This window comes from Plectropomus leopardus, chromosome 17, assembly GCF_008729295.1.
Source record: "Plectropomus leopardus isolate mb chromosome 17, YSFRI_Pleo_2.0, whole genome shotgun sequence".
In the NCBI taxonomy this organism is placed as follows: Eukaryota; Metazoa; Chordata; class Actinopteri; order Perciformes; family Serranidae; genus Plectropomus; species Plectropomus leopardus.
Genome location: NC_056479.1, coordinates 21,452,815 through 21,477,612, shown reverse-complemented (window position 1 = coordinate 21,477,612; position 24,798 = coordinate 21,452,815). Strand labels below are relative to the sequence as shown.

Below are 24,798 nucleotides of genomic sequence, written 5' to 3'. Positions count from 1 at the left end.
ATGCAGGATGTTTGGGTAAAATGAGCAATTTGGGTGGATTTTGAGCAGATTATTTCCTGTGAATAATGCATCAGAGCTGAGTTCTCCTGGTAATAGTAGGCATTTTTTAAGCAATTATACATACTTGAAAAGTTTATATATATATATATATATATATATATATAATATATATATATATAATTTTTTTAGCAATTTTGAATTTTAAAAAAATAGCAATAAAATAACAATTTCATTTAATTTTCTTCATATAAATGAATGAAATCCTGAGACATAGACCTACTGTATATGGGCTCAAACACCAAAATAGAAATTTCGTTACAACAACATGTACAGCGAATGTTATTGGTCGCCTAAGAAGTTACACTTCTGAAGGAATGTAACCCAGTTTTAACAAAGACGAGTCTTTTCATCTGCTGATCACCGGATTCGTGATCACTTACAGATAAAACACCCAAAAACTAGCAACTAAAACTACAAAACATAACTAACAGCATAAGCCTAATAATGCAAATCCTCAAATGCATCTTTGAAAATCAAAAAGCCTGTTTCATTTTGGAGACTGACTTTTTTTCAGTGTCCAAACCTCAACAGTATGGAGGTCTTACAGGTCATTGAGGAAGTCTTCTCCAAAGTTAATTATCCGTTTCAGTGCGCTCAGTATCAGTGCGTCAGTGTCTGCGTTTGTGTCGATCTCTGAGTTGTAGTTCTTCACAGGAAAGATGCAGTTAAGTGGAATACCCAGGTCTGCTTCCAATTCCCCCATCTAAATTTGAACAATTTGACATTTAAGGAATGACACCAAAGTGCTGCTCCAGAGAAATATCTGTGTTAGATTGTTGAAATGTAAAAAGAAATCATTCCCACTTCAATAAAAACTCTCTACAGACTAAATCACTATAAGAAACTTACCCTTTTCTTCAGTTGCTTGCTCTTATACACGTTCTTTATATTTTTTGACCTCTGGACAGGCTTCATCAATTTTGGTGACAATAGCCACTTGGGGAATCCCTGCAGATGCAGAGCAGCATCGAATTTAATCAAGATAATGTTTGTCAGGTTATTGAATTCAATTAATACATCCCAATAACTAACCCTAACTCTTACCCATGCTGCTGGCTGCAAGTCTGACGTCTCTCATCTTTCTCACAAACTCACCTTCCAGGATACGCGCATTTGCAGCAGATACAACACAAACCAGAACATGAACTTTGTCCTGTAGAGTGGGGTTTGCGTTGTAGTATGGATCATCCTCAGATATTGTGGAGGCAGGATTGAACTGGGGGAAAAAAAGTCAAATGAAATGAAAGAATGACTTTTGCATGTAAATATTTTCTGTGTCTTTTCATGTCAATAAAATTATAAATACAAAACATATCACAAGGCTGGATTGTATTAGTGAAATAAATCCAAGAAAATTTCATCATTTTACAGTGTATCCATCGTTAATGTGTCCCATCATGGCCTGTTTGATGTCCTCCACAACAGCTGTTCTCAAAGTGTCCTTTTCAAGGCCCATGATGTCAGTGAAGGAAAAAGGGTAAAGCATCTCTGGTCCTCCTCTTTGGATTTTGTAAGTTTTGTACTGAAAAAAACGAAAAGTGCACATTTAACAATAATGTGGGCATCTAGTGAATAATGGCCATAATACAGTTTGTCTCTTGTTAGTTTCAACACAAGGTGCTAAACACTGCTGCCTGATCTGTGTACTGTGATCCACATAAACCAAATAGGCTGTTAGAGGACTTTCTGCACTCTGGTGCCGCATGCAGCTAAAACTGTTTTTGTTTTTCACCCCGGCCACTAAAAAGTCTGAATCCCCCACCGACTACAATGGCCCCTGCAGGTTCACCAAGATTTGTTCAAATTTTATAGTGCATGAAATACACAACCTTGGTAAACCACAAAAAAGAAAAACATACTTTTAGGGTGAAGCTCTGGCGAGAGATAGCATCTGCCAAAGCTCGAACAGCGATTCTGCCTTTCAAAAACACTGTCAACAGAGTCGATGAAGCTGGACTTGCCGGCACCAGCAGGTCCATGAAGCAGAACTCTGAGTTGCTGGACCTCATTATTATGAGGCTGATAATCCATCACAAACTGCAGGTCAGTGTTTGGGTGGCTGTTTAATAAGAAAGGTTAGATTAGATTTCAGATGTTCTTCATTAAATCTGTTACTTTTGTTGTGCTTAGCTGTCACAAACTCTCCTTAAATGAAACACTCATATTACTCAGGCTGACAATCAACAAAATAACATAACCAAAGACAGTCTTAACAAATTAGCATGCCCAGTGTTGTTTTTCAAAAATATTTCAGGCAAAGAAAAGCCATTAAACACCAGAGGACACTGAAATATTACACACATTACTCACCCCCATGGTATTTTCCTCCATTCCTCAGGAAAAGCTGACAAGTAAAGAGGAAATGTTGTGTAACAAATCACATTTTAGGAAAATGTTATCACAAATGAGGAGTATCTTATTTTTTTGTATACATTTACACCATGTTCTGTGATATTTTGAATATCTTACTAGGAGAAGGTGGGCGGGGTTGAGGTTTTGACAGCCTGGGTCCCATGGCTACAAGACAGTAAAGCAACATGTTAACAAGAGTCTTAATTTCTAAAACCAAATCAAATGTTAAAGACATTGTTGAAATGTAATATTTTTTTGAATATTTATTTGTTCAGACTCAACTATGTTGCACGAGCAAAGTTAATTTTTAGTTTTATGAAATCGAAACAGAGAAAGTGAAAGCAAAAAGGGTAAAAAACAAAATATGAAAACATTTATAGGCAACTAACATTCATCTAGTTCAAGAAGACCGCACTATCCAGCATCTTCTTGCTCTTTGTTTAACTTTTCTATCCAGAAATATTTCACATTTTTCAGAATAACTATCACTAAAAAATATCTTACCTTAGTGGTTGTGTTGTGATGCTGATGCTTCACATCAAGCAGTCCTTCTGAAATTGAGAAAATAAGCTTTTTTGTTGTATTGTATTCCAAGTTTATTATTTTAAGAAATTATGTAATGATAGAACCATGGTCTCCTGTAAAGTAAAGCAGTTATTAATTATGAGTTGACATTGCTAAGTGAATGGCAAAGACATGAGTAGTATACCTGGGAGTGTCCAGTAGTTGTCGGCGCCCGTTTAGTGTTACAATGATGTTTATCGTTTGAGGCAATGCAGCTTTTATTGTTCGAGCATCCTTTCGGTTTCCTTTAGGTCATGTGATTTAAAATAATTTCTACTCTCTGCAGTCTGATAACAGGCAGGTGGGGGCTGTGCGCGTTTGGCGTGTCGCACATTAAATTGCAGAGGAGAAAGTATGCATGCACATCCAATCTGAACTTGGAGCAGGTGCTGAACCAAATATGAGAGAAGTGTAAAAAGGGAAAATATGGCTTGTGTACTGCAGGGCTAAATGTATCACTTATTTCATGCACCAAAGTGATGTTTGGAGCACAACTGCTCTCATCATGATCCTCAACTGTTCACCATCATTTTGCCATCTTGTTCTTGCTTGTTGCTGAGCTCTGTCTTGCTACTCTGTTATTTTTTTTAACATGTTTCCAAATAAACAAATACACGTACTTCGTCTCGTTTCCCTTCCGCGTGTGTTTCAAATTTCCGAGAACATAAGGACAGTGAAAATGTTCCTCCAATCGGAGCACAGGAGGCGGGACAAAGCCCTCTCAACCCTTGCTGATTGGCTCGGAGGCTGAACAACTCGTGTTTTTCTGGCGAATCAATGCGCAGAAATTGAAGATGTAACCAAGCTCCATGTGGAGTCTCTGGATGTCAAAACAGCAAATCTGATATCAGCGGAAAACTGAGATTCTCCACTATACGTGACTTTTTAAAGCATGTTGATAATAGCTGTTTAAAAATCAGACTTTAGATTTCAGTCTTTATAAATATGGCAAAACATTGTTCATCTGTTATCCAGGTGCTATCCATTGCTTTCATTTAATTTTTTTTTTTTTTTATCAGGGGTGGATTTCGTTTTTTGGGGGCCAGGTGCCCCGGCCTACCTGCCTTGTTTTGATTTCAACCGTTCTCTAACTGGGGATGATGATAGCTGTTAGCAGCTGTTCTCATCACCCTCAATGTAACTATTGACAGCTAGGACCTGTTTTTGTTTTTCACCCCGGCCGCTAAAAAAGTCTGAATCCCCCACCGACTACAATGGCCCCTGCAGGTTCACCAAGATTTGTTCAAATTTTATAGTGCATGAAATACACAACCTTGGTTAAACCAGAAAAAAGAAAAACATACTTTTAGGGTGAAGCTCTGGTGAGAGAGAGCATCTGCCAAAGCTCGAACAGCGATTCTGCCTTTCAAAACACTGTCAACAGAGTCGATGAAGCTGGACTTGCCGGCACCAATGGGTCCATGAAGCAGAACTCTGAGCTGTTGGACCTCATCACTATGACGCTGATAATCCTTCACAGGCTGGAGGTCAGTGTTTGGGTGGCTGTTTAACAACAAAAAAAAAAAGTTAGATTAGATTTTAGATTTACTTGTTTAAATCTGTTACTTTTGTTGTGCTTAGCTGTCACAGACACTCCTGAACTTAAATCCACATATTACTCAGGTTGACAATAAACAAAATAACATAACCAAAGACAGTCTTAACAAATTAGCATGCCCAGTGTTGTTTTTCAAAAATATTTCAGGTAAAGAAAAGCCATTAAACACCAGAGGGCACCAAAACATTAACACATTACTCACCCCCATCGTATTTTCCTCCATTCCTCAGGAAAAGCTGACAAGTAAAGAGGAAATGTTATGTAACAAATCACATTTTAGGAAAATGTTATCACAAATGAGGAATATCCTATTTTTTTGTATACATTTACACCATGTTCTGTGATATTTTGAATGTCTTACTAGGAGAAGGTGGGCGGGGTTGAGGTTTGGACAGCCAGGGTCCCATGGCTACAAGACAGTAAAGCAACATGTAAACAAGAGTCCTAATTTCTAAAACCAAATCAAATGTTAAAGACATTGTTGAAATGTAATATTTTTGGATATTTATTTGTTCAGACTCAACTATGTTGCACGAGCAAAGTTAATTTTTAGTTTTATGAAATTCAAACAGAGAAAGTGAAAGCAAAAAGGGTAAAAAACAAAATATGAAAACATTTATAGGCAACTAACATTCATCTAGTTCAAGAAGACCGCACTATCCAGCATCTTCTTGCTCTTTGTTAAACTTTTCTATCCAGAAATATTTCACATTATTCAGTATAACTATCACTAAAAAATATCTTACCTTTGTGGTTGTGTTGTGATGGTGATGCTTCACATCAAGCAGTCCTTCTGATATTGAGAAAATAAGCTTTTTTGTTGTATTGTATTCCAAGTTTCTTATTATAAGAAATTTTGTAATGATACAATTATGGTCTCCTGTAAATTAAAACAGTTATTAATTATGAGTGAATGACAAATACATAAGTAGTATACCTGGGAGTGTCCAGTAGTTGTCGGTGCCCGCTTGGTGTTACAATGATGTTTATCATTTGAGGCAACACAGCTTTAAATGTTCGAGCATCCTTTCAGTTTCCTTTTGGTCATGTGATTTAAAAATTTTTTCTCTTTTGGTAGTCTGATTACCAGCATGTGGGGGCTCTGTGGGTCAAGTGTGTCACGTATCAATTTTCATGACCAAATTAGCAATACTATATGCTGAAAATCCTTCCAGGATACTCAGCCTTCATGCAAAGGTTTCATTGGTGCTTCGGCACCCGTTGGTCCAATACGTACAGTTGTAGCAAAAACAGAACCAGCAAGAGTTGGTTGAGATGATTACTGTTGCAACCTCGCAGGTATAGGTCAGGACATGTAGGCAGCACACACTATGGTTCAATCCTCCAGCTGAGTCTATCAACAAAGTCCTTAGCAGCCCAGCTGGTTTGGAAGGCTCTTGCAGGCATATTGAAGCAGTTAAAATAATGATTTCCGTTATTAAACTAGTGAATTGCAAAGACATAGTGTATACCTAAGAGTGCCATTGTTGATGACTGTTTGGTGTTTTCTCCATTGATGTATCCTGTTTAGGGCCACACATCTTTTAATGTTTTAACATACTTTTAGTTTCCTTTTGGTCGTGCGTCATTTAAAGGAATCTATCTGTCATGTTAGTCAGGTAACAGGTATGTGGGCTGAGGGTGCGGTTGTTTGTGTCATGAACTGCAGCCTTTTATGACCCAAGTAAAATGATTGTTACATTTTAAAAAGCTGCTGGGAAATCTTTCCAGATTGCCCAGCCTCCACCCGAAGGTTTCAGCGCCCATCCATGGGTCCAGTAGAAAGCTGTGGAGATGCCGAGGAAACTGTCTCCTGCGTAAGTGTTTACTTTGGTTTCTCCATCTGTTGTACCTGCTGCAGCACCATGGCAGCACACTGTCAACCTGAAATCTGCATACCACGTTCACTGAATATTCCCTCCATCACCTTAATTAGCCTCACCCAGTTATTCAGCTTGGGAAACATGGACCAAGTGAGCATCCCGCAGGTATTCAATTTGGAAAATATGTTGACATAAGCAATCTAAGTAATTCTGCAAAAACAATGATCCAACTGAAAAAATACATATAAATGGAAAATTAGAGGTGAGCAGTGCAGAAGCCTAATCAGTCTAATTATGGTTATTGAAAAATTAGCTGTACATGTACAAAAGGCACGACATCTGGGTTTTTTTTAAATCAGTTGTTTTTATCTTTGAATACAGAACTCTTAGACATGTTGATTTAATTGGAGTTGATACATACATTACAAAACACATGCAACAACATACAAGCACTGTGAAACAGTCATCAGCAATGAAAATCTAATATATTCGTATCTCTATAGATAGATAGATAGATAGATATTGGAGTCTAAGTTCTAAAATACTGCAGCGGCGAAAATACATATAATACACTATACAATATAACCTGTTTTTGTTGTAAAACCCCTTCTAGAAAGAACCACAAATGCAGTATATCTCTTTATATGTATTTGTGTAGGCCTATGTATGCGTTATGATACCACTGTATAACATAATATTTCAGAAACCACGAGACTTTTTCAAAAAATAATCAAAGTGTAGGAGAATCTGCTTAAATTACTTCCAGGCATTGCATTTTAAGATACTCAAGTGTTATAACTAGTGGGAATGAAAAAAATAAAAAATAAAAAAAAAACTAAAAATGTATTTACCTAAATACCAGTGCTGTAGCACAATGCTTCAGTTTATATCAAGTCCAAATATTGAAATAGAAATTACTGTTAAAACTAAACACATAACCAGTGGGCTAAAAAAGAAGTCTGAGCCCAGCTTTAACCTAGACATTTAGCTGTCTTTTGACCTGCTTAACACCCAGAACCTACCTCCTGAATCAACAAAGCATAACCAACAACATAATGATTCAAAAACTCAAAATGTATTAAATAGTCAGAGTGATACAAGCCCATGTTATGCACATCAAGTTTAACTTGCATCAGGCTGATGCACAACCTATTCATACTTTCTTTTGCAAGGTAGAGGTAAGATAACTTAGAGTACAGCAGATACTATATGCATTATATGCATGCAAACTAGAGGTCTTTATTTCCAACCTGTGGGCCAAAAGAATTTTTTCACTCTGTAATAAAGCCTCAGCAGAATGGAGGTCTCCAGGCTGGTGACAAAGTCGTCCCCAAAGTTAATTATGCATCTGAGCGCGCTCAGTATCAGTGTATCAGTGTCCTCATCTGTGTCGATCTCTGAATGGTAGTTCTTCACGGGAAAGATGCAGTACAGTGGAATACCCAGCGCCACACTCAATTCCTCCATCTAAATACGAAGAAATTGACATTTAAGTAATGATAGCAAAGTGCTATATAAGAAAGTAAATGGCCCTTCACTTGTATAGCACTTTTATAGTCAATTGATCACTCAAAGCACTTTCACACTACATATGAAGAATGTGAAGACATTTCAGCACACTATCCTGTTACATGCAATGAAGTTTATTGCAAGGGACAGGACAGTGTGCAGAATTCCTCTTTTCTCCACCAATTTGTTACAATTTTAACATGTAAAACAGATTTTTTTCCAAATTAAATGATAACTTTCTACAAACTCAATCATCAAAAGAAACGTACCTTTTTCTTCAGGTACTTGCTCTTATACACGTTCTTTATATCGTTTCCGACCTCTGGACAGGCTTCATCAATTTTGGTGAGAATAGCCACTTGGGGAATCCCTGCAGATGCAGAGCAGCATCCAATTAAATCAAGATAATGTTTGTCAGGTTATTTGATTCAATGTATGAAATCCAATAACTAACCCTAACTCTTACCCAGGTTTCTGGCTGCCAGTCTGACTTCCCTCATCTTTGCCACAAATTCAGCACTCAGTATACTCAAAGTTACAGCAGATACAACACAAACCAGAACATGAACGCAGTCCTGTGGTGTGGGGCTTTTCTTGAAGAAGTTATCACCCTTGGTTATTTTAGATTGAGGATTGAACTGGAAAACAAAATCAAATTAAATCAAAAGGTGATGTTTACATTTGAATAGTTTCAAAATATATTTTCATGTAAATAAAATCTCAAAGATAGATTGTACTGCTGAAATATATTGAAGTTTAATTAATACAGTCATTGTACCTTGTATCCATCATTTATGTGTCCCATCATCGCCAGTTTGATGTCATCCACACAAACTCCTCTATTGGATCCCCTCTCAAGGCCCATGATGTCAGTGAAGGCAATGGCCTCCTGTCTTCCTGTTTGGATTGGGTATCTTTTGTACTGTAAAAGAGAAAAATGCTGTCATAACAGCAATAGTGCCATCTATTGACTGATGGACATAAGTGTCTCTTGCTCATCAGTTTACAGACAACTAATAACTCAACACTGTTGCTCGCCTGATCTGTACAGTGCAATTATCAATATTATCATCGTTACATGCAAGATGTTACTGATGCTACTGATGTTACTGTAGTAAGTTACTGCTAATGCAAACTGAACATTTCCTACAGCTTCACATTAAAAGCTTTTAACTGGTAAAACATAAGGTGACTTTGTTATGAAGTGGTCACAAAAATGCAGTGTGTTTGTTAGTGAGATTAACACTACAACTACTACCGTGGCCATTGTTAATACTTTTTGACAGTGGATCTGGTTGAAATAGGAGCAATGTAAACGTCAGAAGCAGCCAAAGTGAGCTGTTAGATGCTGAGCTGCAGTTGCACACCTCCAACTCGGAAGTAATTTTGATCAACTTTCACTTTCACTGTGCCCCGCTGCCTGCAGAATCATGACATGCGCAGCATAAAAGAGATGACTGTTGCTCTCAGAACAATGGAAAAATCTCAATTATTGCCTGACTTCCATATTAAAGCAACAATAATTTATCTTGCTGCCCCCAAACTCTGACCTGTTGTGTTCAACCACTTTTTTAAAAAAATAATGTTCTCTATTAATGAACAATGTTAACGGTGATGATGTCTTTATTTTCTTCAAGTGCTCTCTTTATCTCTTTGTTTTTAAATGTTATTTTTGTTTGTAATCCATGTCATTGTCTTTTTGTGAAGCCAAAGACAATTTTCCATATTTTGGACAAATAAAGATCTAATCATGTGCTGTTACCTCCTGTAACTACAGGTGACGCCAAATCAACCAAGACTGAAATACCACATTCAAAAGGGATTCATACTGTTTGGGTGAAGCTGGCTTCAGTGATTGAATCTGCCAAAGCTGGACCAGTGATCCTGCCTTGTAAAACACTGAAAACAGAGTTGATGAAGCTGGATTTGCCAGAACCAGTGGGTCCATGGAGCAGAATTCTGAGCTGCTGGACATTTTCATTGTGAGTCTGATAATCCTTCACAAACTGCAGGTCTATCTCCTTGTTGCTGTTCAATAAAGAAAAGGTTAGATTAGATTTTGTGTTCAAATCAGTTTGGTATAAAATGTGCTTTGTTGTCACAGACACCCCTTAAAATGACACCCCTGTATTACTCAGACTGACAACAAAAAGGAACAACATAACAAAAGCCAGTCTCAGCGAATGAGTGTGTCCAGTTTTGTTTTTTAAAATGGTGAAGTTAAAGAAAAGCCATCAAACACCAGAGGCACCAAAACATCAAACATGTCACTCACCCCCATGGTATGCTCCTCCATGGTTCATCAAAAGCTGAAGGGCACATGTTGATGAAACATTTATGTTACATTTTAAGGAAGAAACTTGAACATAAGTTATTTCTAACTTTATAAGTTTAAACAACAACAACAGTATCTTACTGCGAGGTGATGTGAACCAACTTTTCACCCACTGCATTTTGGCTACAATAAGATATTAAGGCAACATGTGAACAAGAAACATTTTGCATTACATGAACCACAATCTTAATTAAAACCAATTCAAAACTCAACAGGATATTTGAGACTTGAACAGTTAAAATATTTAAGACAGCAAGATAAAGATAAAGACATTTTTTTATTTAATGTTAGGATTTAATATTAAGATGTAGACTGAAATATATATTTATATATGACATTAAGTAGTGGTTTAAAAAACAACACAAAATTATATACTGTATGTTAAACAATCTTTAAGACTTACTTAATTGTGAAAACATACTTCTTAATAGTAAAGTGTACAACCACATTTGTTGGTATAGATAATAAGAAAATAAATTCTTACCTCCGTGGTTATGCCAGTGAAAAGAAGTGAAGATTTACCACCAGTAATGCATCTGAAATTGAGAAATTAAGCTTTTTAAAGTATACTGCATTCAAGTTCCTAGTATGTGACTGACTGTGCACGTGTCTGTTTGGTCTCTCTATTCAAAGTTCTTGCCGGTGGTGTCAAGAGAGCTGACCACGTTGTGTGGAGATTGCCCAGAGAAATGAGTCTGGTTTGTCTGTAAGTGATGAGGCCAAAAAAACAGGGGGCCTACAAGGCACATTCAGGTTTCTTAAGGCACAACAACTTATTCCCACATTCCTGGAATTGGTAGAAACAACGCCTGGCTGCTGGGCTTTAGTGAAGGTTATGACAGAGGTTTCAGTGAGCAGAATATCAGCTGATGTCACATCTTATTGAATATCCCCTTCAGAGGAAGGATAAATCAATAAATCAAACCAAAGCACCCATTCAACGAAGACAAAAAGGGACTAAAATAGTAATGTGAAATGAAAGTAGAAAAAAACAAAAAGCACTGCATGAAGGCCATTAACACATAATGATAGACACCTCGAAGGGCATTATTCCTTATTTAACCGCCATCCCGGGTGATCCGATCATAAATGCACAGTTCTAAATACAACTGTAAACAACTACCAAGAAGAATTGTCACTCAAACTATTTACCTTATCTTCTGAAGTGTTGACAATTATTCATCCCTAGCAAGGACTACGTCAACAAGACAGGATGCCGTGTTTGTTAATGACTGTGCACTGACGCTCTAAAATTGTCCATTTTACAACCAAGAGCTGTGTGACTATTCATCATTGTGCCCTCTGAAAGAAGACATGTTCAGTTCTGCTGACAGTGATGTCTCCAGCTGTGTTGACACCATTAGAAAGATTAGCAAATATGCTGTAAGTGAACACACACACAGCTAAAAATATTTTGATCAGTATTCAAGGTATGATGTTGAGCAACAAATGGTATGAGAGGCTTCACTCTCACAGAAAGGATGCTTTCATTTTCACTTGTAGATGTCTTTTTGGCAAGGTGGACAGCACAGCTCTATGTCTTTACAGAATTCACGACATTATAATGTAACCATCGCAGAAGAGACACATTGCCGAAGGCTGGCAGTGAGATTCAAATAATTTTGCATCAAGACATCAGTGTCACAACAGCTAATCAAAGTACGGATGAACAAATAATTTCAGGTAAATAACTGAATGTACAGCAACTGGTGAACCATTTGATTCCAGCATAAGGATAAATGCTGACTGTTGGGGGAAGTGTCCACATACATTCATGGAGAAAGCACCCAAAACGTGTTTAAAGTGAACAATCCTCTAAATGTATAATTCAGTGGGGACATAATTAAAGCACTCTTGTCTCTAACTGTACATCGTAGGAGAAAAAGGAAGGTTAAAACAAAGACCCCTGCCCTGGTTTTGTTGTTCTACTTCATTCGTTATTACTCTTGCTATTTTTTTTTTTTTTTAATTTTTTGTCCGCACACATAAAGGTTTAGATCATATATTTCCATAAATCATTTAAGGGGCACTCTTTTAAAACTTCAAGATCTGTTTGAAAAAGATAATAATTATTGATGATGTTGTCGACAGTTATACTGGTTTGGAGACTAATTTTATTTTTTTTTGTTTTACAGGCAGCCTACATTACTACCTGGGCATTCAACAAAATCTGGATCAGGATGTCCCAACATTAAGATATGAGCCTGAGGCGATCCATCAGATTATATAAAACAATTTGAAGATATATTGGTTTCAGTGGAAAGTTGAAATAATCCACCTTAAAAGCACAAAGGCTTCATCATAATTTGGGTAACTGTTTAGTGTATGTTAAACCTCCCACCCTCCAGCCCTTGACAGCACATGTTTTAAGACTCAAGATGTGCTTTTTTTTTATTCTTAAGCATATAGGTGTGCTTGTCCTAAAAATAAAGCCAGAGAAGAAATTATTTTTGTCACAGGGAAGAACAATGTTGGGAAATGGAAATTTATTAAGGAAAAAGGAAACATTGCATTGAAAAAAAATGTACCGTTTCCACTAAATTACACCCACTGAACTGATATTGTGAGAATTAAAAAACTTTTTATTTTAGCCTTACTCATTGCATATTTTAATCTGATGGATTATTTCAAATAAACATGGTCATTATAATTTACTTCACAATGTCATTCATTTAATCTTGCACAATAAAAATTAGATTAATCTTTGAAAATCCAGGTTTTGAACAGGTTACATATACTTTATTCCAGGAAACATTTCTACTAAACTCAAAAGGCTTGCAATGAACCCTTGCATGACGATATAATGCTGATCAATCAATCGTCACATAAGGTTCACAAAGAACTTGGCAAAAAAGCTGTTAAATATGCTGCCCACTCTTCTTGGAGGGACTTACAGAAGGACCTTAAATTGTCACATTGTCACTGAAATAAAAAAAGCATATATTTATTTATTTGACCGTTCTGTGCTACATCTTAACTGGAAGTTGTGCTCGCCTTTAGTAATGTGTGACAGTTGTATTTGTCATCTTGTAATTATGGTTATAATAATGTTTTATGATGCTCTCTTGTCCAGGGCGCTCTTGAAAAAGTGATTTTAAAATCTCAAGTTAGTCTTTTATCTGGTTTAAGGAAGGATGTCTATCTGTCTTTCTCTCTGTGTCTCTGTCTCTCTCTGTCTGTCTCATGTTAGTCCCTTTAGTTCCTTTGCCTCGTCTTACAATTCAAGCTGCTTCATGTCTTTTATGTGCTGAAGCTGATCTTACTACCCACTCTATGATACAAAGCTGTGGAGAGCTTAAAAATGCAAAAGATAAAAATAAAGATTGCATAATTCATCAGTTTCCTTTTTTTCCCCAAATATGTTGATCTACCGGTCGTAGAGGAAGTCTTCTCCAAAGACAATCATCTGCCTCAGTGCGTTCATTATCAGCGCATTCATGTCATCGTTTATATTGGGATCTTGATCATAGTTCTTCACAAGAAAGATGCAGCTTGCTGGAATACCCAGTGACTTGTGAAATTCCTCAACCTAAATTTGAAACATTATTTTAATTGATCAGTATATCATACAGTGACGACCAAAGGAGATTTCAGTGCAGAGATAGTGAATATTGAAATTGCGAGTTCAATTCCAACAGTACAAATCTAAAGGAAATATGTTTTAAAAATGACCAAAATAAACGTACCTTTTTCTTCAGATGCTTGCTCCTATAGACATTATTTATATTACTTTGCGTCTTTTGGCAGGCTATATCAGCTTTGGTAAGAATATCCAGTTGGGGAATATCTGTCAACACAGAAACCTCATCAGTATTTTATGCATTTTTCTGCTGGAATTTTGATTCATATGACCCAATATGGCACCATTATTCAACATGGAGTAATAATAATGTCTGCACTTACCCATTTCATCAGCTGCTAGTCTGACTTCTCTCATCTTTTTCCAAACCTCTGGACTTATTAAAGATATATTGTCTGCTGGAATGACACAGATCAGAACTTGAACTTTGTCATCCAGAGTGGGATGTGCATTGTAGCCTTCATCACCCTCCTTCAGTTGCTCTTCAGGTTTGAACTAGGAAACAATGACAATGCATTCAAATTATGTTTTTTTCTGAGTGATGCCATGCATCTTGGAGTAATAGTGCAATAGTGATAGTAAAAAAGGATAACCTATAGGTACCCTGTGGAGTTTATGACATGTAGAAAAGCAGTTACTGTAAAATTGTGTCCCCCATCAAAAGTAATAGAACAAGCATTGTAGCAAATTACTGCTGGTAGGGAGTAATAACTTAAATGATAGGATTACTTTGAAAAGAGCAACAAGTAATGAGTGATTACATTTTTAGAGTGACAAGCACAACATTGGTAACAATAAATGTGAATATATTTTTTCCACAGGGCCCCTTTAAGTAAGGTCAGAGGTCGAACAATTGTACCTGGTAACCTTCTGCCACATGCCCCTTCAAGGCCAGTTTGACATCCTCAACATGAACTCCCTTATTGGTATTTTTCTCAAAGCCCATGATGTCATTGAAAATGAAAGGATACCATCCGTCTTGACCCTTTCTCATCCTGTAAGTTTTGTACTGTAAAGCAAAGGGTGCAATTATAATAAGTAGTAATAGTAATAGTAATAATAGTAATAGTGAGGTATGAGGGGATGAGTTGAATCATACAGCCCAAGGAAAGTTTTACTAACCAACTGCAGAGCCTTCCTATTTTAGGCCATACTCATTTAATGTCAGTTTGTAACGGAGGCATAAAATGGAGGGACGTATATCATTGTGTCACCTATTGTAAATGAATAGTTTTTTTACAACATCTATTGCATGGCTTTCTATCCTGGAAGAGGGATCCCTTCTCAGTTGCTCTTCCTGAGGTTGCTACTATTTTTTCTCCATTATAGGATTTTTGTTGGGGAAGTTTTTCCTTAGTTGATGTGAGGGTCTAAGGACAGAGGAATGCTGTATGCTGTAAAGCCCTCTGAAGCAAATTGTGATTTGTGATAATGGGCTTTATGAATAAAATTGACTTGACTTGACTAGGCATTTAGACTAGACACTGCAAACTTTCGAGGTACAGAGGCTATGGTGGCTGTCTTGAAGAATGTGGGAACACTCTGCTGTGACAGTGATATGTTGATAAAATATCAGTGATGATGTCAAATAGCCGGCTGGCTGATGTTGTTAGTACAAAGCCAGGGATGGCTTAAGACCCAGGCTTTTCTCAAACTCTCTCATAGTCCCACTTGCAGATACTGACAGTGGCCAGTTCCTGCCAGCTGAGTCATTGTTGAGGATTTTAGAGTGAACATAGTAGGTGTTAAGTTTACCTTGCAACATGGCCTTGTACATGATGGGGGCGTTCCAGCTATTGCAGCCTGTAATGGTTTGAATCACTCGCCCTATAAATTTCAGTCTCACTTTAGCAGTGTTATGTGATTCCTTGACAGTTGGCTGAAAGGCAGCTTTTTTGGCTCTGGTTAGAGCCCTCAACTCTTATTCCCTCAACTATGTGCTGATATGGCTGCCACTTCATCTTGCACATGCACATCTTTGTATTGTGCATGTTCAGTGGTTAATGCAAGGAAGCAGCAAACAGAAACAAAGGAAACTATTTTGATTTGTGCACTCTGTGAGCAACTATGGGGCTAATAATACACCAACAATGGCTTCAGATTAAACTCTAAGCTTTTATTTACTGTCTATAAATTGATCCTAAGTTTAACTAGATTTAAAATAGGAAACAATTAACAATTAACAATTAACAATTATGCAAAAATTCAATGTTTCTGCTCATATTTCATTTATTTTATCTTATGGTAAATATAATTTCTACTTCCATAAACAGTGATTTTCAAAGGAAATTCATTAATGCGGTCAGTATTCCAAGAAGCTGTTTTAGCCACTTTCATTAAGTTTTTGACAAGTATTTAACTGCATGCAATATTTATACATTTTAAAAAACTGGGAAACATTTTTCCTTTAAATCATGACAATCAGTAGTTATTAATACCTTTTTGGTGAAGCTGCTCGAAGAGATTGCATCTGTCGGAGCTCGACCAGAAATTCTGTCTTTTAAAATGCTGTCAACAGAGTTGATGAAACTGGACTTGCCGGCACCAATGGGTCCATAAAGAAGAATTCTGAGATGGTTGAGTTCTCTGTTCTGAGGTCTGTAAGATTTCACAAACTCGAGATCCTCCTGCTTGTCCCTGTTTCATAGAGGAAAAACATTATTAGAATATTATTTTTATAAATTATTTATCTGAATATGAGTTTAAACCATCGAGAAGAAGTAACACACACACCGAAGCCAAAACAGCACCACACAGACTGTGTGTCCTCATAACTTACATTGTGGCAATTCCTCCCAAGCTTATACTCAAAAGTGCTGAAGAGAAAATTAAGTATTTTGGGACATACCAGAAAGACAAAACTGTCTTTAAAACATTTTGAAAATATTATGCATCATTTTCCGATGAATTATTATCATTGTTAAATTTCAAACAACTTGCAATGTTTGGAACATCGTACAAGAAAGTTTAAAGTAAAACAGATCAACACTTACCCCCTCCCAATAACCCCCTCGCTGAAAAAGCAAAGCCAATTACATGTAAAAAAATATGCATAGCAAGGAATTTCGAACCAAAAAAATTTTCTGGATAGAATTATTTGTTTTTTTTTTATATCCTAAAGATCCAAATAATTTTTTTATTTATTTCCCTTAAATATCAAAATACTAACCAAATTGGTGTGAGGACATCTAAGGTTAGAAAAGCATATTATATTTTTTATTTTTTAAATTGGACCATAATTAATAAACAAGAAATAACAGAAACCATAATAGGATGAAAATTCGAGGAAAAGAACCCATGGATTGAAAGGTGAAACTATTGGTTTAATAACAATAAATCTTTAATCATTCAAGTAAGTGTTAAAGCATACTAAAATTCCAAATAACAGTCAGAAACATATTAAACATATTTAAAACTAACCGAGTACTGTTATTTATTCAAAAAGATCAAAATATGAGTAACAAAATAAGGATCTACTTGAAAAGTTACAATGAACAAGCCTTTAATAAAGGGTGCTCTATCTGTCTTGGACAGTTTAAACATCCTGAAGAGACAGACAGTACAAAGTCCACCCTTTCTACAATTGTACATTTTCATTTAACAGTACCATTTATATCCAAAGTAAGGTACAATTAAGACATCAGAAAGAAGAGACCCTTAGACCAAGTACAAAAATTTCCTCACAGTGAATGGTCACAGACTATTCGTCTAGTGGCAGATTTTCCCATATAAGGAGAAAAAAAAAAAGAACGCTTTTTCTCCAAGGAAAGCGACGTACAAGACATTAAAGCAAGAATTTTAAGAGAATAATAAAGGAAAAACGAGGGGGGGGCTTGGGGGGGGGGGGTAAAACGTGGGCGGGGGGGGGGGGGGGTGTTGCCCCGTCCCCCAGGGAAGAGTGGGGGGGGGGGGGGGGGGGAGGGGGGATGACCCCCCCCACAGAAAGAATTTGGAGGGGGGGGCCGATGTGGGGGGGGCTAGTGGCCAGATGCAAGGGAAGTGCGGGGGGGGGCCCGGGGGGAGGGCGGAGGGGGGGCGGGGGGTGGGGGGGGGGGCGGTGGGGGGGGGGGGTGGGGGTTGGGGGGTGGGGGGGGTGGGGGGTGTGGGGGGGGGGGGGGGGCGGAGGGGGGGGGTTTTTTTTTTTTTTTTTTTTTTCCCAGGGGGGGGGGGGGGGTAAATCCACTACCTTTACGATGAACAGTCAACTATCCAAACATCACAACAACTGGGGTGGAGGGGGCGGGTGGGCGGGGGGGGGGGGGGGGGGGTGGGGGGGGGAGGGTGGGGGGAGGGGGGGGGGGGGGGGGTGGGGGGGGTGGCCAGGGGGGGGGGAGGTGGGGGGGGGGTGGGGTGGGGCAGGGAGGGTGGGGGGGGGGGGGGGGGGGGGGGGGGGGGGGGCGGGGGGGGGGAGGGGGGGGGGGGGGGGGGGGGGGGGCGGGGGTTTATTTTTCGCGGGGGGGGGGGAGGGGGGGGGGGGTAATAAACTCCTTACAGCAACTCCTACCCTCCACCCCCACTTTTGAGGATGAAACCAATAAGTAATAAACCACAAAACAACCTACAGCATCTCAGACTCAACAAAATCAGCATCACTAATGGAAGATAATTTAGGGGTCAGGCTTTTACAAAAAAGATCTAGAAATAAGTCATGTGCTAGCATTTTCTGTTATGTATATCCACGCAGATTTGAAAAGAAATTACGCTATAATAGGTCATACTCAGGACAGGGGTTTTAGTTTCTAGTAACTAACTCTACAGAACTTTTACAACTTTGAAGGGTAAAATAAAGCAAAAACCAAAGAAAACAACTAGCCACTTCACTAAAATATGCATAAGGGATAATTTAGAGGTAAGCTTTAAAAGATCTAGATTTAGATAACTTTTTTCCACCCTTTTTTTTTATTATGTAATCACTCAAAACGCTAATCATAGAACCAAAATAAGCAAATGCCCAGTTTTGCGCTCAAAAATCACAATAGCATACTCCAACTACCACCGTCTAAAGAAAAAGCATAACAGAAAAAAGCCCTTACCTTTAGCTCTGTGGAGTCTTCATCAAAGTGACATCGCTATGTTATGGAAAACAAAAAAAAGCCTTTTTATTTAGGTCATCCTTCTTACTTTCATTTTTTAAGCAAACCACGTGACTTTAAAAAAAAGGGAAAAACCTTGGTCTGTTTCTAACCTTTAGATGTCATTCACCACACCACCATTCCTGCTTATGAGGGAGGAAAAAAGTTAATCCAAACTTAGAGTTGGAGTATTGAAAATGTCTATATTGACATGTAATGTTTATTAAATTATTATTATTATTATTATTATTATGGAAAAGTGGAAGAATCAGAATCTTTTCAATTAACCTCTGCATATTAGTTTAGTTTTAGGTGTTTACCATGTTTTTTTTAAGACAAACCAGGACCAACATTTGTTGTTCAAATTTAAAGAGATTTTTTTCTTATATATATAACAAAAAAAATGCCCGTTTATAACCGAGTGTATACTACTTAGTCACAGAAAGAGTCATTAAATTTATAAAATTAGGAAAAAAGTGTTTAAGTCAAATGCCAGACAGCTCTGGAAATGAACAGACCCCCATGATAACGTTCATAGAAAAGGCATTTAAAATCGCTTCTTTGTCAAAAAGCTAAAAGAAAATATTCCCCAAAAAGTAAATCCAGAAGAAGCCACGGATAATTATGGCTTAGTTTGTACCAGTCCAAAACAATCTTGTGTACAATAACTAAACACGAGGGATAAGCGCGTGCCAATATGCACCAGTAATAATCTTTAAAGATAACTAAGGGCGCACTTGCTCTCTATCCCTCCATTTAATCTGTTATGAGTGACAGGTAAAATTAACCACTGAATGTTTATCCAACGGCAGCGGCAGCTGAAGATGAAGTTCGACTGAGCCTGTAACAAAGTTCATGAAAAATATGTGGGTTACCGTATACATTTAGAATATGAACTGCCCAGACAATTATGAGATGTGTGGTGCACATTAATTTTTTACAATAAAACCATTTTTTTCATGTCTTGAAAATGTGCAATAGGGTTTGTGTCAGCAGTAACCAGGTCTACAGGTTGTTGAGAAAGTCTTCTCCATAGTTAATGATCTGTCTCAGCGCGCCCAATGTCAGCGTATCAATGCCATCATTCAGGCCGACTTCTGAATTGTAGTTCTTAGCAAGAAAGAAGCAGTTTGGTGGTATGCCCAGCAACATGCTGAAAAAAATTTGTCGACCTGAGCAACAAAATTTTTTCAATTGGTCAGAAAAAGCAAAGTGGTGACAAAATGAGGTTTCTGAGCTGAAATTCTGAAAAAAATGAACTTAAGTAAAGATATTAAAGATATTAAAATCTAACAATAAATACCAACCTGTTCATTTAAGTACTTTTGCTTTTATATAGCCTTTGATGACATCATTTTTTTTACCTTTGGACAGCTTTCAACAATTTTGGTGAGAATAGCCAGTTGGGGTTTATCCCTGTCAACACAGAAAACCTATTTAGTATTTTAATTATGCATTTTTTGCTGGCATTTTTAACACAATCATGGCACCGTTATTCAAACAGATTAATAAGTATTGTGCTGTCTGCTCTTACCCATTTCACTGGCTGCTAGTCTGACATTTTCTCATCTTCTGCACAACTTCTTTACATTTATTAAAGGTACCAAAATCCAGCAGGAATGACACAAACCAGAACGTGAAAACTCTGTCAGCCAGAGTGGGTGATGACTTGTAACCTTGATCACTGTCCTGCAATGGGCTTTCAGGAAGGAACTAGAGAAGAATTTAGTATTTTTAGTATTAAGTGGCATCTGACTCAACGCAATGCATATTTGAGCTAAACAACTGTTGAAAAAAAGCATATGAGGCAAAAAGGATAACTTAAATATGGGTTTCACCTTGTAACCCTCCATCACATGTTCCCCCTCAGGGCCCGTACAACGTCCTCCACGCTCACTCCCTTTTAGTCTTTTGCTCAAAGCCCATGATGTCATTGAAAATAAACGAGTAATAGCTCTCAGGGTCTTTTGTGGATTTTTAAAAGTTGTGTACTGTGAATCAAAGGGTGTATTTATTTGCATCATGTTTAGCAATCCCAGGTAAAACTGCAATATTTACAGTCCAAAATACATTGCTTCTGTCAAGGAAAACAGCAGGATGTCACATACACATAAAACTAAAACAAAACAAAAGCTGAACAAAGCAATGGACTGATAGGTTAAAAAAATAAAAACAGAACTGCAATGTGCATACAAGTGGGTGAAAAAAATTTAGGTGTATGTGTGTATGTATTTAAAAATTGTGCCAGACCACTGGGATTTTCCACGCTCTAGGCAAGATACTGTGTGCTAGATTTATCTTTAACAATGATGGAGGAAGAAAACCACAAATGCCTTGTTTTGCAAAATGAATAATAAAATCTCAAACTGTTATTTGCCCTTTCACCTTCACTCTATGCATTTTGACCAACAACATAATAAAATCCCGCTCAGTTCATAGCAACACAGTTCTTCAAAATTATCACTCATCAGTTTTTTCTCATGTCGGTATATCATATTTTTTGATAATAAACATTTGTACATTCCAAATTTTCCACCAATATCAAACACATTTCAATTTAATTTGGATAGGCTTTTACTGAGTACGCTACTTAACTTTAAAAAAAAAAATATATAATATAAATTATATATATGGTTCTTGTTTGTGGTTACACAAGTAACACTAGCTCCAAACTCTTAAGCAAGGTCTCACTGTTTGCTGCCATTATCTACAGTGTCATACTGTGCATTAATTATTACTGCAAACAAACAGGCCAATATGATGGGTATGCGGTTTAAACTGTCAAGTTACTAAATGTTAATCCACAGCTTCCAACCAATCAGTATCGGGTTAAATATTAAATCACTGACTGGAAAATATCAGTGGAAATGCAATAATGTGACCAGTTATGCTAAATACTTTCATGCTTCACTTCAGTTAAGATTTTCATTAAATGTCTTAAACTGTGCTTTAGAATCACCACAATCAAAAGTTATCCATACCTTTTCGGTAAAGCTGGTCCCAGAGTTTGCATCTGTCAAAGCTCGACCCGTTACTCTGCCTTGTAAAACACTTTCGACAGAGTTGATGAAACTGGACTTGCCGGCACCGACTGGTCCATGAAGAAGGATTCTGAGGTGTGTTTGACTTCTTTGTTTCGAGGCTGGTAGGATTTCACAAAATCAAGATTCTCCTGGCTGCTCAAATCAAAACAAACAAACAGTTACAATTACAATAGTGTATTATTTTCCAGAGATGGGACCAAGTCTTTATTTTGCATTTCCCCATTAGGTGCTCCCTAAAGACGTTTTGCATTGAATGCTGGGTCGGTCAAGACTATCGGGACGTCCCAAGACCTCTTCATGTTATCAAGTCATTATGTGCTCTTCAGCAAATATAATGACATGTTTTAATATCCAAGTAATACAAGTTGTGTTAAAAAATTTACTTACTCGTTGTTGGGTAAGCTAAATGTAAGCTAAGGATTAGTCCACTAACTAATGTTGTGCTTGATCCGACTCGATTAAGTGTCAAATTTGGAAGATGTTACATCTCCATCTATAATTTTCAACCTGCACAGTTTTCAGAACTGCAATATATTACTTTTGTTTGGTTGTTTTTTTTTACACTGAGAAAATCGTCTTAATAATTTTTGCCAACTGGTGCTCAGTACTACGTAAGGTGAGTCCATTATGTTTTTGGCAAATCAAGTCTTAAGTCATCAAATATATGATTTAAATCCAAACCTCTGTCATATTTATTTCAAATGCACAACATTGTGACGACTCATACTCACTGTGGCAGAGTCCTCCATGGCTGACTAAAATATGCTGGAGAGAAAGTTGACAAACAGTGAGACAAAGCTGTATTTCAAAACTTCATAAACATCACGATTATTTTTCCATGACAATAAACATTATTAAAACTTCAAAGACGTATGTATTGGGACAAAGAAATTATGAAAGGTGAAGACTTACCTCCTCCCATCGCTGTAAAGTAAGAAACTGACATGTAAATGTGCATGAATTTAAATAAGAAGATCTTGAGAGGGAGTTTTTGTTATTGCCTAAAATCAAATTTTAACTCAAATTGGAAACACTTATGGTAAGATAACTGATAAGATAGTTTAACTTTTTATTTTGATTTAATTATTTAGAGGGATATTACAAACTAGAAAAATGACAGAAACTAAAGCTGCAGTTGGTAAATGTAAAGCCAACATAAAAACTAGGAATTAAATACTTGCTAAGACTTAATGGCCTTAACGTGTATCAATAACGTGTATCAACAAAAATTACCCAACCCGGTCAGGGTTGGGTAATCTCTAACTCAGCTGTTAAACTACACAGCGTCGATCAAATATGAATAAAGATTTTGTTACTGAAGCATACTTTAGTGTACTGTTTAGCTGTAAAATGAAAAAGTTGAACCGGTTGGGGAGTGGTTAATGCTTTGGTCAGCTATTTCCAAAATAGCAGCTGGGTCACAAACTTTCCCATTTTAATGGTAAACAGTACATTAACACATATTTCTGAGAGCACTTAAGGTAAGAAATAGGGAATGCAGTGACACGATCTTGATTCATATTCGATCAGCGCTGCCTGTTTGACAGCAGTTAACAAGCAGTGACTGACATGATTGACAGCTGTGTTAGAGACTTCTCCGCTCTGTTTGTTTGTTTTCGGTGTGCGGTAGTCAATAGCAGCATAAGGAAGAGGAGGAAAGACCTCTTTTAAGACTATCTCTCCTGTACTTCTCTCAGAAGTACAGATTGAAATGAAAATCAGTGAAATCTGTAATCTGCAGTACATAAAATATGACTTCAATAAAAGTGTGTCTGTGTTTTTAAACATAATGAGACAAACATTAAATTTAATCAAATGCATCAAACAAGTTAAACATTACCAGATAAGAGGTTTAATTTATTTTCATAGCACTAGCTCTACAAAGACTTTAAATGTTTGAGATAATGATGATAATCACACCATAAGAGTAACTACACTACACTAAAATGACGCGTAAACTCAAAATTAAGAATGCATAAACTTTCTTTGTCTGTATGCATAATAGAAAATTCTTACCTTTACAGGTGTCGCTGGACAGAGTGTCACCTCAAGTGATAATGTTGACAAGATGAACCTTTTATAGGATATTTGCTTGCTTTCACTTTCTTTTGTCAATTTCAGATTACAACCAACCATGTGATTTCAATAAATCTACTTTTTTTTTATAGTTACAATACACAAAAAATCCCCTGGCAGCAAAATAACTTAACCTTAATAGCTCAATAACCCACAAATATTTGTCGTGGAAAGTACCACTGAGGGTACTGAGCATAATGGCATAGCACAAAAAAAAAACAACAACCACAAACAGGGACAAGTACAGACACGGCCTTTATTGCTCACATCATCCTTCCTGATGTCTGTGTTTAGTCTTTTTAGTCTTTATGATGGTCTTTTTGAGCCATCTAGTGGTAACAAAAGCACAACACGCAATCAGTTTAAAAGCAACAGCTCTGCAAAGTCAGCCTGCGGCCAATCCTGACACAAGAGTGGACAAGGAATGTTCATTATGCTTCATAATGTTTGTATGTTGAGAAAGGATGCAAATTGGACCAATTTTAGCAACAGAAACAATGTAAATAAGGAAATACTTGTTTGAGGACATCGAGACTTAATTATTGTATCATCAGAGCGTTCCACATAGAGCATTTAGTGTGACCGGCTGTCTGACAGACAGGAGCTTTAAGTATGGAGCAGCAAAAATTCAAAACAAACAAATTATAAGCCTTCCACTTATGTCGCATTATGTGCAATTTTACGTTTGCACAACAACTTAAATGCATTTACATATTCAGTTTTATACTTTATTACCCACTTGAGACTATTAAAAAGAAGTCGACTGTCCACTCATGAGGACATGGTTGCTTAATTTTTTATACTCATCATGCTCTTCTCATCCGA

At 37.2% G+C, this 24,798-nt stretch overlaps 2 pseudogenes; both read right to left on the bottom strand.

Moving 5' to 3' along the window:
- Window positions 1-188: 188 nt before the first annotated feature.
- Window positions 189-5,352, bottom strand: LOC121956519 (annotated as a pseudogene).
- Window positions 5,353-7,596: 2,244 nt separating this feature from the next.
- On the bottom strand, window positions 7,597-23,999 carry LOC121956278 (annotated as a pseudogene).
- Window positions 24,000-24,798: the final 799 nt, after the last annotated feature.